Source organism: Puma concolor, chromosome A3 (genome assembly GCF_028749965.1).
Source record: "Puma concolor isolate L17-30 chromosome A3, mPumCon1.1.hap2, whole genome shotgun sequence".
Taxonomy (NCBI): domain Eukaryota; kingdom Metazoa; phylum Chordata; class Mammalia; order Carnivora; family Felidae; genus Puma; species Puma concolor.
This window is the reverse complement of record NC_141669.1, coordinates 30,170,583-30,186,428: the sequence shown is the minus strand read 5'-3', so window position 1 is coordinate 30,186,428 and position 15,846 is coordinate 30,170,583. Positions and strand designations below refer to the sequence as shown.

At 45.5% G+C, this 15,846-nt stretch overlaps 1 protein-coding gene across 1 annotated transcript in view; it reads right to left on the bottom strand.

The window, feature by feature from the left end:
* The window catches only part of VIT (vitrin), a 106,203-nt gene extending 90,704 nt beyond the window's left edge, over nt 1–15,499 (bottom strand). The window contains exon 1 of the mRNA XM_086700361.1: nt 15,225–15,499. The gene's annotated coding sequence lies outside the window, so the exon portion shown is untranslated. The remainder of the gene's footprint in view (nt 1–15,224) is intronic.
* Nucleotides 15,500–15,846: the final 347 nt, after the last annotated feature.

Below are 15,846 nucleotides of genomic sequence, written 5' to 3'. Positions count from 1 at the left end.
TTCACCCTCTCAGAATCCTCCTTCACAGTCCACTCATCCTCTGTGGAATAAAAGCCTGGCTTCCTCATTGAGGGATTTCAAGCCATCACACTGCAGTTCTTGTCCATAACCCTCTCCTCCGACCCCAGCACACCTGGGAGTCAGAGGAGGGTTTTTCTCTACACACGACACCTCAGCATCTCGTGTGTCCCGTGAGCTTACTATTCCTCTGTCTGGATTAGCTCCTCATCTGCCTTACACAAGCCTCTCCATCTCTCAACGTTCAGCTCATGGGTCACCTCTTTCTTGTAAATCTTTGTGATCTCCTCAAGTCAAAATTCATCTTCATTCGTGCATCCATTTAATCATCCAAAAAAATTGTGTGCTCCATGCTAGGCGGAGAGGAGCGAGATGCAGGTCCCATCATCAAGTTGCCTAGGGTCTTCTAGAAGGAGACTGATGTGCCCTCACCATAACTAACACAGACTGAGCACATACTAAGTGTCAATAATGGCTCATTTAATCTTTGCAACAACCCCATGAGGTGGGGGCTCCTTCCTGCCTTAATTGTAGAGGTCCTCTGCCCAAGGTCACAAGGCTGCGGAAGAAGAGCTGGAATTCACAGCAGGCATTCTGAGCCCAGAGCCCTGCATTGGCAAATCACTGTTTTGTAATAAGCATGCTTCCTTCATCTGTTCTGATGTAATTGCTCTGAGTTGGTATCAATATTGTTTTAAAGCTCCCCCGGTGACTCCCCTGTGCAGCCAGAAGTGAGAATCTCTGCTGTCAAGGATACGGTGATGGCAAAAAGTGTGGATGGTCACATAGGCCTGGGGCATGGGGATTGGAAGGGGCTTGAACTCGTTTAACTGGCAGGTCGGAACACAATGAGTGAGGAGGGGAGGACAGGACACAGGGGACTGAGTAGCTTCAGGAACTGGGAGCTGCTCTGAGAGGCTGGGCGAGAGATCAGACTGTTAGAGAGGAAAGAAGGGGCCATGTTGGCCTTGAATGTCATGCCTAAAGAATGTGCAATTGATCCTTTAGGCAATAGGGAGACATGGAAGACTTAAAAATTATTTTTGCATTCATCATTTTTAATAAGCCCCCTAGAGGCTTACTGGAGCCCCTCACTTGCAGAAAATCTGCCCTAGTGGGCGTGTAAGATTTATGCAGTGCTGGTGTTTGTCTGATCTATGATGCTACAAGGGGGAGCACCTAACAGTACTCTTTGTCCACAAGGCAGAAAGAGCCAGTGTCCATCTGGAAACGCTTAATAGTTATGAGAGGCTTGTGCTGTATTTCCAAAATGCCAAAAATCCCCCGAGGGCAGACATCTCTGAATGGGGAGAGGCTACATGTGCAGCCTTTTGCTTTCCCCATCTCTGCCTGATGTAAAGCCTCAGCTGTTTGTCAGTGGATGTGGGTTGATCTAGGGAGGTTGGAAGAAGGAAGACTGGTCCTAGGAGGGGTCTTTTCAATGTGGAGGTGGCCTCGATCTGCATATAAACCTTTACATAGATCCTATTCCTCTGGGCTGGGCCTGAAACACTGCATTTCCTGTTGCCATGACACCAGCAGTCACTATTACAATCCCCCAGGATTCTGTGAAGGAGAGGGAGAGGGAGGGAGGGAGGGAGGGAGGGAGAGAACACAGGAGCGAGCCAGAAAGCATGGTAGTTTTTCTCCCTTTCCTTATTTTCCTTCTCTTTCCAATCCCTTCTTCTATCTTAAAGAAATACCAACAGAAAAGTACAAGCCAAATAGGCAAAGGAGGCAGGGGAGCGTTTCCCTTTTCTCCATGTTGGCTGCTAAGAATATACCAGGCTACTTGAAGATGTGCTCTGAGGCAGGCTTTGCGGACAGGACGCTGATGGTTGCCTAAGCAGAGCGACCTCTTCTCCACTTCCTCTTTCCTAACACAACCCCAATTTGATAAAAAGAATAAATGCACACAGATGACTTAGAGGAAGCTGCTCTATCCCTGCTCCTGGGGTGGATCCTGATTCCAAGTCTAAGCCAAGGATTGTTATATATACTTTCTCCCCCTTGCTGACGATTGCTTCAGAACCCCAGCCTTGAGCCTATCAACACGGGGCCCCCTCCAAGCGATAGCGCCTAGTTCAAGGGCGGGCTGTGTCCCGAGTTGTGTCAGACACACAGAATGGAAAGACTTAAGTCTGTGTTTTTCAGGGAGAGAGGTTGCCTCCCTTGTTGGTCTGCTGGCAGCCATCTTGTGACCACGAGACAAGTCAGTGTGAGGAAAAAATCAACACAAAAAAGGAGGAGGACAGCCAAGTGAATCACAGAGAAATGGAGCTGGAACTCTGTCTTGTGCCTGGAGGTGGGGCCCACCTCTGGACCACCTGACAAGTGAGATAATGTGTTTCCTTTTCAGTTGGGCTTGTAGCTGAGAAATGATTCCCGATTCTTTCCTAACTCAAAGTACCTGTCTTTGTAACTACAGAAGACTGTAACAATGACAGTGTCTGTAAGAAGCTTTCTCAACAAATCTCTCATCTGAATCACCCAAGAACCTCTTGATGTAGAATGGCCATTATTATCCCTATAATTCAGAGCAGTGAAGTGACTTGTCTAAGGCCAGGTCTCTATTTTAGTCCCATGCTCTTTTGACTATATCAAACCTCTCACGTAACTGTTACTGTAAATAAATCCCATGATTTATTATATATTATTATAAAATAAAAACTCCACTCATTTGTATAGTTCTTTGCACATTTAAATGCCTGGTTACATCTAGGGCTTTAATCTCAAAAGACCCCTGAAATGAATGTCTCAGATGTTACAGTCAGACACAGAAATAATAATGCTAAAATTAAGTGATGCAGCTGGTCTGGCAGGAAAAGATAACCTATGCCAATCAAGATCCCCCTTGGGATTTGGAGTTGGGACCCTGAATAAGATGTAGAGATGAAGGCCAAAGAGAGGAGAAGAGAAAGCCTATGGCCCTGAGAGAAGCAGGGGGAGAAGACACCTTGGTTTCTGGCCACTTTCCAGTTCCCATTTCCAGTGTGACGGAGGTCCAGCTGGACTGGGTCTCCTGCTCATGACATAGATGTTTCTGGGCCCTTTTACTCCAGCCAGTTGGAGTCGGTTTCTATTTCTTGAAGCTTTGATTCAAACTAATGTTTATTTACTTTGAGAGAGGGAGAGAGAGAGGTGGGGGGGGGCACAGAGAGAGAGAGAGAGAGAGAGACCTTAGGCAGGCTCTACGCTGTCAGCACAGAGCCCGATGCAGGGCTCCATCTCCCAAACTGTGAAATCATGACCTGAGCCGAAATCTGGAGTTGGAGGCTTAGCCAGCTGAGCCACCTAGGCGCCCCCAAACCCTTTTTATCTCGTTTTAGTTATCTCTTTCCCTGACATGATTAGTAGTAAAAAATGAAAACACTTAAGATGAAAAGGGCCCTGGTGCCAGTCTTGTGGTAGCCTCAAGCAGGGGTTTGAGAGGCTGTATCCCAGTCTGGAGGGAGGCTCTGGGAACAAGTGTGACAAAGAATCTCACAAGCTGTGGCAGCACCTGAGGAGGAAGAACACAGCCTGCACACCTGGGGTGCTCTGGGAGTGGGTGACCTTGAGCTGATGCTGTGAGAATGTCACCGTGGAGTTTCCGATATGTTTAAGACCATGGTTCATGGGGCAACTGGGTGGCTCAGTCAGTTAAGCGTTGGCTCAGGTCATGATCTCAAGGCTCATGAGCTCGAGCCCCACGTCGGGCTCTGTGCTGACAGCTTGGAGCCTGGAGCCTGCTTCGGATCTGTCTCTCTCTCTCTCTCTCTCTCTCTCTCTCTCTTTCTCTCTCTCTCCCCCTCCCTCCCTCCCTCCCTCCCCTGGTCATGTTCTGTCTCTCTCTCTCCTTCAAAAATAAATAAATATTAAAAAAAAAAAAGACCATGGTTCACAACCAAGAGGATTTTGCCCCCTCCCCAAAAAGGTATGGTAGTGTTTGAAGACATTTTTGGTTGTCACAGCTTGGGGTAGGGCCTCTGCTTCTAGTGGGTAGAAGGGTGGGGGCGAGGGATGCTGCTGAACGCCCTATAGCACATGGGACAGCCTCACAACCGTGAATTATCCAGCCTGACATACCAGTAGTGCCAGGGTTGAGCAACTGTGATTTCTGAGATTTTTTTTCCCAGTGTGTTTATAAGAGGGTTATGTTTACTGATGTTCCAGTCTAGGAATTTTCCATAAATATTATAGGTAAATATTTTTTATAACCAAGGTGTGGACAACTCAGGCTCACTTTCCCCAGGACCGCTTTTGATCACCACGTACAGTCAGGTCAAATCCTGAAGCAGAGAGATTTACTGGTGGACAGTGGGGGACTAGAGAGGTCATCCCTGTGTTCGATGATGGAGATAGGCCTCTGCCATTAGGCTCATTGATCCATGTGGCATGTTTCTGCGTGTCAGAAAAGCAAAAAGGGAAAGCCTTTTTTGGTGTGCGTGTTTCGGACCATCATTTTGTACCTCGTTAAGAACCTGACATATGGTAATGCTTACCACATCCACAAAGGCTTCGACCAATAGTGATTTCTAGTAAGGTTGCAAACAGTAATTACGTTTCTAGAGTGGTAGTTTAGATCTTCTATTGCCAGTAGGAAAAAAATACTAGTTTGCAGGCATGCCCCCAAATGAGCTCTAAAGAACTCCTTCCAAGAGTTATTTATCTTCCGTAATGGAAGGGCAGTAAATCTGGGGGAAGGGCTGAGGACCTCAGTAAAAGGCGAGGTGGACCATGACCGCTCCTTTCGGTTACCCTGGCAACTGTGTGCGGTTAAAAGATTCTCATGGAGCTTTGGAAGATGAGCTTCTCTCATCAGAAGCTTCTTTACTTAATGTGTTTGACACTGTGGATTAGCGCTGCCTCCTCCCAGTGGGTTTTCTCCTTTGGGCTCTGAGGTTTGTGGTTGCCAAGGGCTGTCCACTGTGAATGTGGAGCTGTGTGCTTGGATCCGTCCAGCTGTGATCCCCGGAGCCTCGACTGGCCTGAACACTCTGTGCTTTTTGGTCTGCCTTCAATTCTGAGGCACAGAAAAACATTTTCAGGTCTTGCCTAGCCTCCCAGCTGGGGTAGGAAGGAAGATGAGGGTGATTCTGTAAGATCCATAGCATCTTCTCGTTGGCCTCCTGGTAACGCGTGGATTCCTCTCAGATGAACAGGGTCCTGGGTCTTCCCATGCTGCAGAGAGGCAAGCACGGGGCTGTGGGTTAAAGCGCATTCTTGAATCCCAGCAACCAGAGGCTCCTCGAGGTGGGGGGAGGGCAGGTCGTGGAGGAGGGCAGTCACTGCGGCTGGGCATTTGAGGTGATGGAGGCTTAAGTCCCAGACATCGGCGGAACCAGCAGAAGGAGGCATTCTGAAGCAGGAGACCCAGGTCTCCAAAGCCATGTGGCGTCCCGCTCCAGGGGCTCTCTCCAGACCATTCTCAGCTCTGATGGAGCCTTCCAACCGTCCTTCGTGTCCATCCCGACAATTTTGGCCCAGCTGTCTAGTGCCCTGTTACATGAGATGGGATTCGTTTCTTTGTTGTTCTTCATGGGACGTTTTCGAACCTGAGAGCCCACTGGGATCGTAACAACTTCATTTGTTGAATCCCTACCGAATCTCCACACCGCACACATACCATCTTCTTTAATTATCGTGGCGGTCCTACGAGGTAAGTCCTACTATGCCCACTCTTTAGAGTAGGAAATTGAGGTTTAGAGAATTTAGGGAGCTGTCCAAGGTTGGAATGAATGTGTGGCAGCACCAGAATTCCACCCCAGGCCTCACTTTATCCCCGCTTACTGCCTCATTCTACCCCTGTAGGAGGGTTTCACGTTCCTCTTCACCTTGACACGTATGTCCCAGGTTTTTTGAAATATTCTGTTGACAGTAGTTAAGATGCACACTGTAAAATGCATACGTTGTGTAATAAAATTGTCTTGGTTGTGAGGTCAAGGGATTTTTTTTTTTTTTTTTTTTGAGTCCTATCTGGGCCTGAACTCCCACAGAGCTTTCTCTCTCTCACAAACGCTATTTGGGGTAAAGTGATGCACCAGGCATATTTTTAAGTTTAACCAGGCATAACACACCCATCTAAATAAACATTTGAGTGTATTGTAATTGGCTGTGTAATGAGATGTTAAAATCGGATGACCCTTTGTCTTAGCTTCAGCGGAGACTGGAGACTACATGAGAACTCATTGCATGTTCCAAAGTGGTCTCCCTGACGGTCCTCTTCCTGCTGTCTGAAGTGATGGGGGTGGGGACACGCCCTGCTCCCCTCCTGCGTCTGGAGAGGGGGAGGAGGGGAGGAAATGCCAATAACTTTTCCTACAGCCGTTCCTGCTCTCTGGTCTCCAGCTTCCCACTCGGCTCCTATAACTCTGGTAGTAGTCTGGAGGGAGGCAGTCGGCCACACATCCCGGCTCTTGGTCACCTCCTTTGGAAGTCCATCTTGGATGTCCTGTAGCCCCATTTAAAATGACCGACTGGTCTTGGGGGGTGCAGTGGACGGGTGTCTGGCTCATGATTGAGACATCTACATCTACCGGAGAGAGAATAGCTTGTGGCAAAGCAGACCCTGTGCAAGAGTCAGCCTGGGGTCACTTCAGGTCCTGCCCAAGCCAGCTGCACGGAGGGCTGAAGAGGCCACAGTGGAAATCATAGGAGATAGACTGCCGGTTTTTCAGAGGCTGAGCAAGGAGCTGTAACACAACCCCCTCCCCCGCCCGCCCCTGGCCAGAGCAGATCCGAATGCAGTGGCATCTGGGGAACCACGGCTGAGGCGTTCCCAACAAACTGGTAGCATCTCCCAAGAACCCACAGAAGTGCCCCATGCAAACAAGAAACACCTGCACATGCCTGCCAAACCCAAGGAACCCGGATGCCAACTTAGAACAGAATCCGCTGTAAGGCCCTTCTGTCCTCTTACCTTTCCTCTCTGTACCCACTTCAACTCTGGATCTGAAGGTACTGTCATTGGCAGCTAAGTGGAAGGTGGGTAGAGGCACAAGGCAGAGAGAGAGAATCTGGTCATGCCTCCTCCTCCGTTGCAGCAGTTAGGCCTGGGGTGGGGGTGAAACTTTAAACTTAAGCAGTACTTAGTATTACATCCATATTAATGACTAAACTGATTGTCTGGAGGTGTAGCGTGGGTAAGATCTTTTTAAAAATTCTGCATGTGGCCTGAGATATTAAGGGACCTACTCTGATTTCATCCAGGGCAGAGGCAAGAACTGCGGCAGAGTATGTGAATCGGCGGAGGGGTGGGGTGGGGGGGTGCACCTAGGGGAGCTTGAGAAGCATTAGGATAGTGCCCTCCATTCTGCTTGTCCAAATGCCACGACATTACTTTTCCCCCTCACTCTTCGGCTCCAGACCGTGTGGTCCTTGCAGGCATGGTGCTACCTCAGGGCCTTTGCATTTGCTCTTTTCTCTGCCTGGAATGTTCTTCCTCCAAGTGTCCACATAGATTGCTCCCTGGTTTTCTTCACCTCTCTCTCTGTTTAAATGTCCCTTTATCAGACATTTTATCTAACCATGCAATGCACATCGTCATCCACATCTCACTGCTCTGTCCAGTCCCCTTATTATACATTCTTAGGTTTTCCACAGCCCATAATACCACCAGACCTCTCGTGTGGATCTGTTTATTGTGTGCTCCCCAGAGCAAGCTCTAGGAGAACAGAGACTATTTTCTTCACTCTTCTTCCCAAATGTATAGAATTATGGATAGCACATGATTGTGGCCCAATAAATATTTGTTGTTTCTGTTGTTCAGTGTTATCTCTGCTTCCCCAAATTCCTTTTACCTTTCGGACTGTAGATTCATTCACTCTATTATACAAGCAAAGCCAGTCTGGGCAAGCTGACTCACACCTTTATTTCCAAAGCCTGTTTTCTCTGTCTGGGACACAAAGGAACCCGGAGGAGGGAATTCACTTAGCATTGAGATGCCAGTGACCTGATCTCTTGGAAACGATACATTGGGTTCCCCTGAAGGAATAGTTTCTCTCTCTCTCTCTCTCTCTCTTTTTCTTTTTAAATCTGAGAAGAAAGAATGCAGAATGAGTCCCTTCTCACTATAGCCCGAAGGGTGGTTTTTATGAATTTTTACCACATGTCCACACAAAACTTTAGCCTTTCTCTCACTGAAGGAAAGAATGTGAGAAATTTTTACTAGAGTCTTGTCCGTGTAGAGACCCTTATCAGGGAAAGTGATTTTCTGAAGTGGCCTGAGTCATTAGGAAATAGGTTTCTTTCTCTGACTCGCAGCTAACTTAGCCCTCGAGCGAAGATAAAGGACTCCTTTTGGGGACTGGCTACTCACAGGGCTTGATAATGAGGTCTGCTCCTTGGCCTTCCCCCTGAGAATCAGGTCTTCCCAGCACACCTGACAAGTGTTCTTAAATCAGGAGCTCATCTAAGAATGACAGAAATAAAAACCTCCCTTCCTGACAGAGCTTCTCTGGTGAGATCCTTACGTCTGTTCCCCTCCATCATTATTACCCCTGTGTCTACACTTGCAGGAAGGAATTTTCTCTGCAATTTCTCTGAAATTTAGTTGGCTTGAAAATGATGTTTTCAGGGATGGCAAAGATTAATTTAGTGCAGTGACAGGGAAACCAGGGCCCTGTGTACTTGCTGCCTGGTGGATTAAGAAAGTGAGCTTTGGAAATAGACCGCGTGGGTTTGAGGTTGAGCGCTATCACTTACTAGCCGTGTGACCTCGGACAAGTTACTTAACTTCTCAGTGCCTCAGTTTTCTCATCTGCAGAATAGGAATAGTAACAACCTACCACATATGGTTGTTGTTAGGATTAAATGAGTGAATATAGGAGGAGGGCTGAGAACAGTGTCTGGGCACATAAGAATAGCTGTGTAGGTGTCGGCAAATATTATTTTTGTTCAGTGGTGGTCAATCGTGATTATCGTCATTATCCTCATTGTTTTATCTCCATCCTCTTGCAAATACGGCCCATTTATTTATTTATTTATTTATTTTACATCTAAGTTAGCAAGCATATAGTGCAACAATGATTCAGGAGTAGATTCCTTAATTCCCCTTACCCATTTAGCCCATCCCTTCTCCCACAACTGCTCCAGCAACCCTCTGTTTGTTCTCCATATTTAAGAGTCTCTTAGGTTTTGTCCCCCTCCCTGTTTTTATATTATTTTTGCTTCCCTTCCCTTATGTTCATCTGTTTTGTCTCTTAGAGTCCTCATATGAGTGAAGTCATGTGATTTTTGTCTTTCTCTGACTAATTTCACTTAGCATAATACCCTCCAGTTCCGTCCACGTAGTTGCAAATGGCAAGATTTCACTCTTTTTGATTGCCGAGTAATACTCCATTGTATATATATATATGCCGCATCTTCTTTATCCATTCATCCGTCGATGGACATTTGGGCTCTTTCCGTACTTTGGCTATTGTTGATAGTGCTGCTATCAACATGGGGGTGCATGTGTCCCTTCGAAACAGCACACCTGTATCCCGTGGATAAATGCCTGGTAGTTCAATTGCTGGGTCATAGGGTAGTTCTATTTTTAGTTTTTTTGAGGAATCTCCATACTGTTTTCCAAAGTGGCTGCACCAGTTTGCATTCAAATGGGGTCCATTTAGACTCTAGTTGAGGACTTAGGAGAGGAAAAGCAGCCAGCTGAATCTCTCTCAACAAGATGCTGCTCAGGTTAATCATGGCTTGATTTTTTTTGACTTGTTGGTGAAGGAACCACACGGGTTTGTGACCCCCATTGAGTTCTGTTCTTCTAGGGCTCCAGAAAGGGAGTGATTCTACACTTATGTTCCTTCCTACTCTCTCAGATTTATAAGGATCATCACCCCATTCTCATGAAAATCTTCTACATGACTGTAGGGCAATCGAACCAATCAGATGGCTGAGGAATGATACCTAGCTTTTTAAAAAGAATTGAAGAAAGCCTCTAGTCAAGAAATGGGAAGTAGAAGTGAGCCTAAACATTTTTTTTTAATTGTATCACCAAAATAAAACACAAACACCAAAATAGTCTCCAAACTGGATCTAAACCAAACTAGTGTTTCTTTTGTTCCAAGACCATGGCTTGTAGATTTGAGGAAAGGATTTTGGCATCCACTATCTCAGTTCACCTTTCTCCCTCAGGATATTAGCACTGGAATGTGGCAGCGGATTTCAGCCGAGTCACAACATCTGCATGGGGGATTTGCCTTTTGCAGGTTGCCACATGATGTGCCGCGTTTATAGGTCTCAACTCAGAGCATCACCTGGTACCTGCTTTGTACACTTCCCAGGCAGCCCCGAGCATTTCACATGGGCAGTCTCTAAGGATCTCTTCAAGCTTTGCAGTCTGTTGAAGCGGAAAGTTTTCTAGCTGATTAAAAACAAATTCTAAATCTAGTATCCACGACTGTTTGTTTAACGGATGAGGTAACCGTAGAAAAATGCAATAAACAAAACTGAAATAGTCTTTGCTCCATTGTGAACGTGGGGCTCTGGGAATCTTGCTGGATTTTGGTCCTTCCTCTCCTGTTCTGCAAACAGGAACTCACCTAGATGATCACAGACTGACTTTGTGTGTGTGTGTGTGTGTGTGTGTGTGTGTGTGTGTGTGTGTTAATTAAAATTTTATTCTTCATTGTGGAATTTCTTTTTGGTTCTGTTTTATGTCGTCTAGGTCTTTGTTGAGCCTATTTTGTTTTTGTGTTGTTTTCCTGGTGTTATTATCTAGCTGCATTGTAGCTTTAGAACAATTATTTTGAATTCTTTGTCAGGTAGTTCATGTATCTCCATTTCTTGAGGGTCAGTTTTTGGAGATTCACTGCGCTTCTTTGGTGATGTTGTTTCCCTGTTGCTTCATGATCCTTATACCCTTGTCCAGTGTCCAGTTACCTCTTTTGGACTTCATGGCCTGATTTCAGTAAGGAAAGGTGACTTTGGTAAGGTGACTTCACCTGTGGGTCGAGGCATGATGGGGCAGACTGCAACCCTGGGTCTAGTGGTACAGGGAACCAAGTGTAGCGGCTTGTGGTGGCTCTGGGTCCAAGGACGTATGATGTCTCGACAGCTCAGGCTGCTCGGGTCCATAACATTGACAACCGTGTAGTCCTTGGTGAGAACTTTGGTGTATCTGCAAGGGCTCTTTGGGTCCTTAGTGATGCCTCAGGGTCCAGAGGCTAGAGACCAGGGAGGGCAGGCAGTGGTGATGGCTGGAGCTGGCGTTGTGCATGCAGGGGCTGCCGTGGTCAGCTGCAGGTGCCTGTGTGGTGGCAGGGGCCGGTTGCGGGCCGGGGTGGGGGTGGGGGCAGGCCCAACTGCTGGTGCATTAGCAGGTGCCTGGCCCCTGATTGTCATTATGCTCTCTTGTGGCCTCGGGGTCTCACCATGGGCTGTGCACAGCAGTGGAGCCAGTGATGGGAGTTGGGCCAGCAGGGCACAGGTGCACAACTGGAGTGGCTTAGCTGCAGGTGAGCTCAGGGGTGCGGGCAAGTAATAGGAGTTAGGGCTGGATCTGAGCTGACGAGCTGCTGTGCGGGCCCTGGCTGTTGGCATGCTCTCCTGCCACTTAATTAAAAATTAACAACCAGGAGCACCCGGGTGGCTCAGTTGGTTAAGCATCCGACCCTTGATTTCAGATCAGGTCATGATCTCAGGGTGTGTGGGATCGAACCCCTGTCGACGGGCTCTGTGCTTACGGTGTGGAGCCTGCTTCGAATTCTCTCTCCCTGTCTCCACTCTCTCCCTCCCTCTCTCTCTCTCTCTGTCTCTCTGTCTCTCTCTCTCTTTCTCTCAAAATAAATGAACGTTTTAAAATTAACAGCCAGCACTATATCAAACGGTCATTTCTGATGCCTCACCTAAATTCGCCCCGGTCTGTCGCTCCTTCCTTTCCCTATTCTCTGCACTAACTATGTAAGCTGCTCACTGCCATGTGTACAAGGACGTTTCTTATATGTCACATGTCGCAGGCCCCCTTTGCAGCTCTCTAGCTCACACCATGTATGTTCAGAGGGCCAAGAATTCCATGCCCTTCTGCAAACCAGAGGGACACATTCTTAGGCAACGAGAGAGGGCCTTTGGGGTTTCTCAAATTACAGACATTACAGAAGTTGCCTCTCTTGCTTATCATTTGCTGACTGATTAATTAGCTCATATCCTCTGGATGAAGAAATAGCAACACATTTCTCATAATTATACTCATATCACATAATTTCCTAAGTCTAATTACTTAGGACATCCACAAGGGTTAATGGCTAAAAGTTTGAAGAGTATCACCATCAATGTGTCTCACAGCTGATCTGATTTCTTCGTTCTAGTCACATGCAATAAAGAGAATTTGGGGGCATCTGGGTGGCTCAGGTAAGTGTCTGGCTGCAGCTCAGGTCTTGATCTCATAGTTCGTGGGTTCAAGCCCCACGTTGGGCTCTGTGCTGACAGCTCAGAGCCTGGAGCCTGCTTTGCATTCTGTGTCTCCCTCTTTCTCTGCCCCTCCCCGGCTTGCACTGTGTCTCTCTCTGTCTCTCAAAGATAAATGAACGTTAGAAGAAATTAAAAAACATTTTTTTGCTGACATTTGGGTACTGATGGTATATCAAGCACCAATGGAAGCTTTTTGTCACAATCCTAATAGACACTAAATGATAGATGCCTTTTACAGATGAGAAAACCGAGGCCCAAAAAGTTGAAGTAACTTGCCAAGGTTAACACGTTTAAAAAGAGGCAGATCCTCCTGCCAGACAAACTCCCACAGGATCCATACAGCACAAGTGGGCCACTTGAACTTGGCCTTGCATGCAAGGCCTTAAATTTAGGTATTTGACATTATCTCCATATGAGGTCACACAGTCATAGAAATGCACTAGAAAACTGAAGTAGGTCTGGCATACAATTTGGACCACACTGTCCTCATAATAAAACTGTTATATATTATATATATACACACACACACGTTTACATACATATAATTATGTAATATATAATAGTATATACACATACACATGTATACACAGTTGGGTTACATTTCTGTAATATGCAACTACGGTACATTTCATTTTTGTGTGTGTTAAAGTCTTAGGTAAACACAAATATTTTAAATATATCATAGGTTCCATACTTCTTTCACTTTGTAATATACAGAGGCCTGGCCATGTCTTGACATGGGAGAGGTCCCAGTGCACAGAACCGTAGCATTAGGAGGGAAACTTAGAGACTAACTGTCTTGCCCAACTTTTCATTTCATACGTGAAGACATGGAGACACAGAGATGTCGAGTAACCTCCCCAAGGTTACACAGCTAGAAGGCCCTTCTACTGACCGAACTGTGTGCTCTGTCCTGCACCCACTGCTGCTGCTGTAGCTGCTGCTACCTGGTTCGTGCTTCCAAATAAGCAAGGAGAGGTTACGGTATGGAAGCCTTGTAACATTTCTTTCCAGGGCAGTGACTCCCTCCAGTGTAATCTGTTTTTGAATATGGGGGGAAAAAGATTACATTTCCATGGGACTTTGCGCATTTCAAAACCCATTTGGAGCTGAGAATCAGCAGTGGACCTTGTGACCACCCTGGGAGGGTGTGTGCGCAGGCATTGCTACTTCTGTTTTTCAGATGGGTAAACAAAAGTCAAGAAATGTTGCACACCTCTCCCAAGGTAACACAGCCAGGTAGTGGCAGAACTGTTACTGTAATTTAGGACTCCTGGCTTAGACCGTTGTGCTGCACGCCGCTGCTTTTCTGCGTGTGATACGTCCTACAGGAATTACAGAGGAGAGAGCACAAGCATTTTTGTTTTCCTGATGTTATTCATAAACCATGTTAAACCCAGTGTATTTTTGTCTGAAAGAAACTATTCCTCATGTAATCAGTAACCTGGCAAAAAAGATAACTAGATCTTCTAAATGATATTCATACAGTAAATGCTATGAAGATAGATAGTAAGCGTTTCCAGTGTTCCTTAGGTGTTTCCTTTCAGTGGTGAGGTATAAGATATATTTAAATGAAGCTTAGTCTGGGAAACCAGCACATTGCAATTAAAAATGCAGCCCTTTAGTCTTGCATTTCTTTGTCTAAAGCCCTTTTACAAAAGACGGTATTTTAATTCAATAAATGAAAGGCACTTCCAGCTTTCCTACAGGAGGAGGAGGAGGAGGAGGAGGAGGAAGCTTAGCTACCACTTGCAACTAACACACAAAACAGAGGAAACACACAAACAAATAGCATTTGATCTTGCTTTGCTGCAGGGCGTTTTCATCTTTCAAAAGACGGAGGGAAAAACAACCTCAGAACTTTAACCACCAAAGCTTCCAAATTTATTGCAACACAACGTAATGGCAAAATGCTATTTTCTTAGCGCTCAGATTTTTTGAATAACCACCATGGCCAAGAATGCCTGGTTTTATTTTTACAATACACCCAAAGAAAATCTGGAATTCTACTCTCGATTTGGGGATGGCAGAGATGCCGGGGTTTTTCAGAGCAAACCATTGAGTCTAGTTATTCGATCTTATCCTCTCTGTTTAACCTGTGCTTGAGGCATTTATTTCATGTTTATACTAGTTTGACACAAATCATGCTTAAAAGAGATTTCATACCCTGTCTCCCTCTGCAAAGTTGGGCTACAATAGTAGACTTAACAATGCCAGCCCTTTCTTGGGCTTATCAGTTAAAGAAGCATTCAGCCTAAGAAAACGCTTCCAGTGGAAACAGGATACACAATTGTACATCTAGCCACATTCCACCGAGATTTGTGTGAGCAGAGAGAAGTATAGATCTGCACTAAAAAACTTCTCTTCATTTAGCATCAATGTGTCCATTTCTCATACTGCTTTTCATACATGGTTGGAAGCAACTTGTTACAATTCTGTTACATTCCGTATAGGAAGCAAGGTTTAAAAAGGGCAGGATAATAAAGAGACTTAAAGCTACTTCAAAGTTCTACACAAATGTCCTACTTTTCAACTTTTTTTTTTTAACCATAATTAAATCGGTTTAAAAATACAGTGAAAATCTTGTTCTAATCTTATCTCAGCACAATTTATTTATAGTTGATATACATAATATTAGTCATTTACAAGGATGTCAACTACCCCCACTCCCTCCCAATTCTCCTGAGACTGAAATTTGTCCAGACTGATTTCTTGGTCAGGGTGTGTATTATAGTTTCTTAATGAGAAATACATTTTAACATTTTTATAATAAGGTATGGAAAGAAAACTATCTACATAGCTTAGTAATTCATCAGACATACCTTGTTTGAAGAAAGCAATTTTTTTTCAAAAATTTTCCACCACACAGAATGGATATCCTTTTTTCTTTAAGCTTTTCTGCATCACAAATCCCATCCAAATTATTCTAAAGAAGAAACAAGGAGAGGTCCAAGCAACTTTCCTCTTTTCTCAGAGGAGCTAATCAAACATTCCCATCAACCTCTCAGCACTTTGAAAAGCACATTTTAGCCACACACACACATCCACACACGTACATGCTCACGCACACACACACACACACACACACACACACCCTCACACACTGCTTCTCACACTGGTTTTAGTGCTGAATTAGGCGGTCCTCTTTCAAATTTCCACTCCCACTTGCTTTTCTTTGGGGTAAGGATTTCTAAATATTCTTCTCTAGCCTAAAGCACACATTTTCAGTAAGCAAATTCTATAATTAGAAATTCTAAAAAGTAGAAGAGAGGAGGCTAGATAAAATGGGAAACAAAAAGTATCCTTTAAAAAGGTTGTACACGGGGCAATTAGATTTTCTCTTTCTTTTTCAAATGCTACGAAACAGCTGGTTAAACTGCATAAGGAAAGACTACTGTGCCAACACGACCAACCTGATTCTACCGGACTCTCACTCCTGGAGTC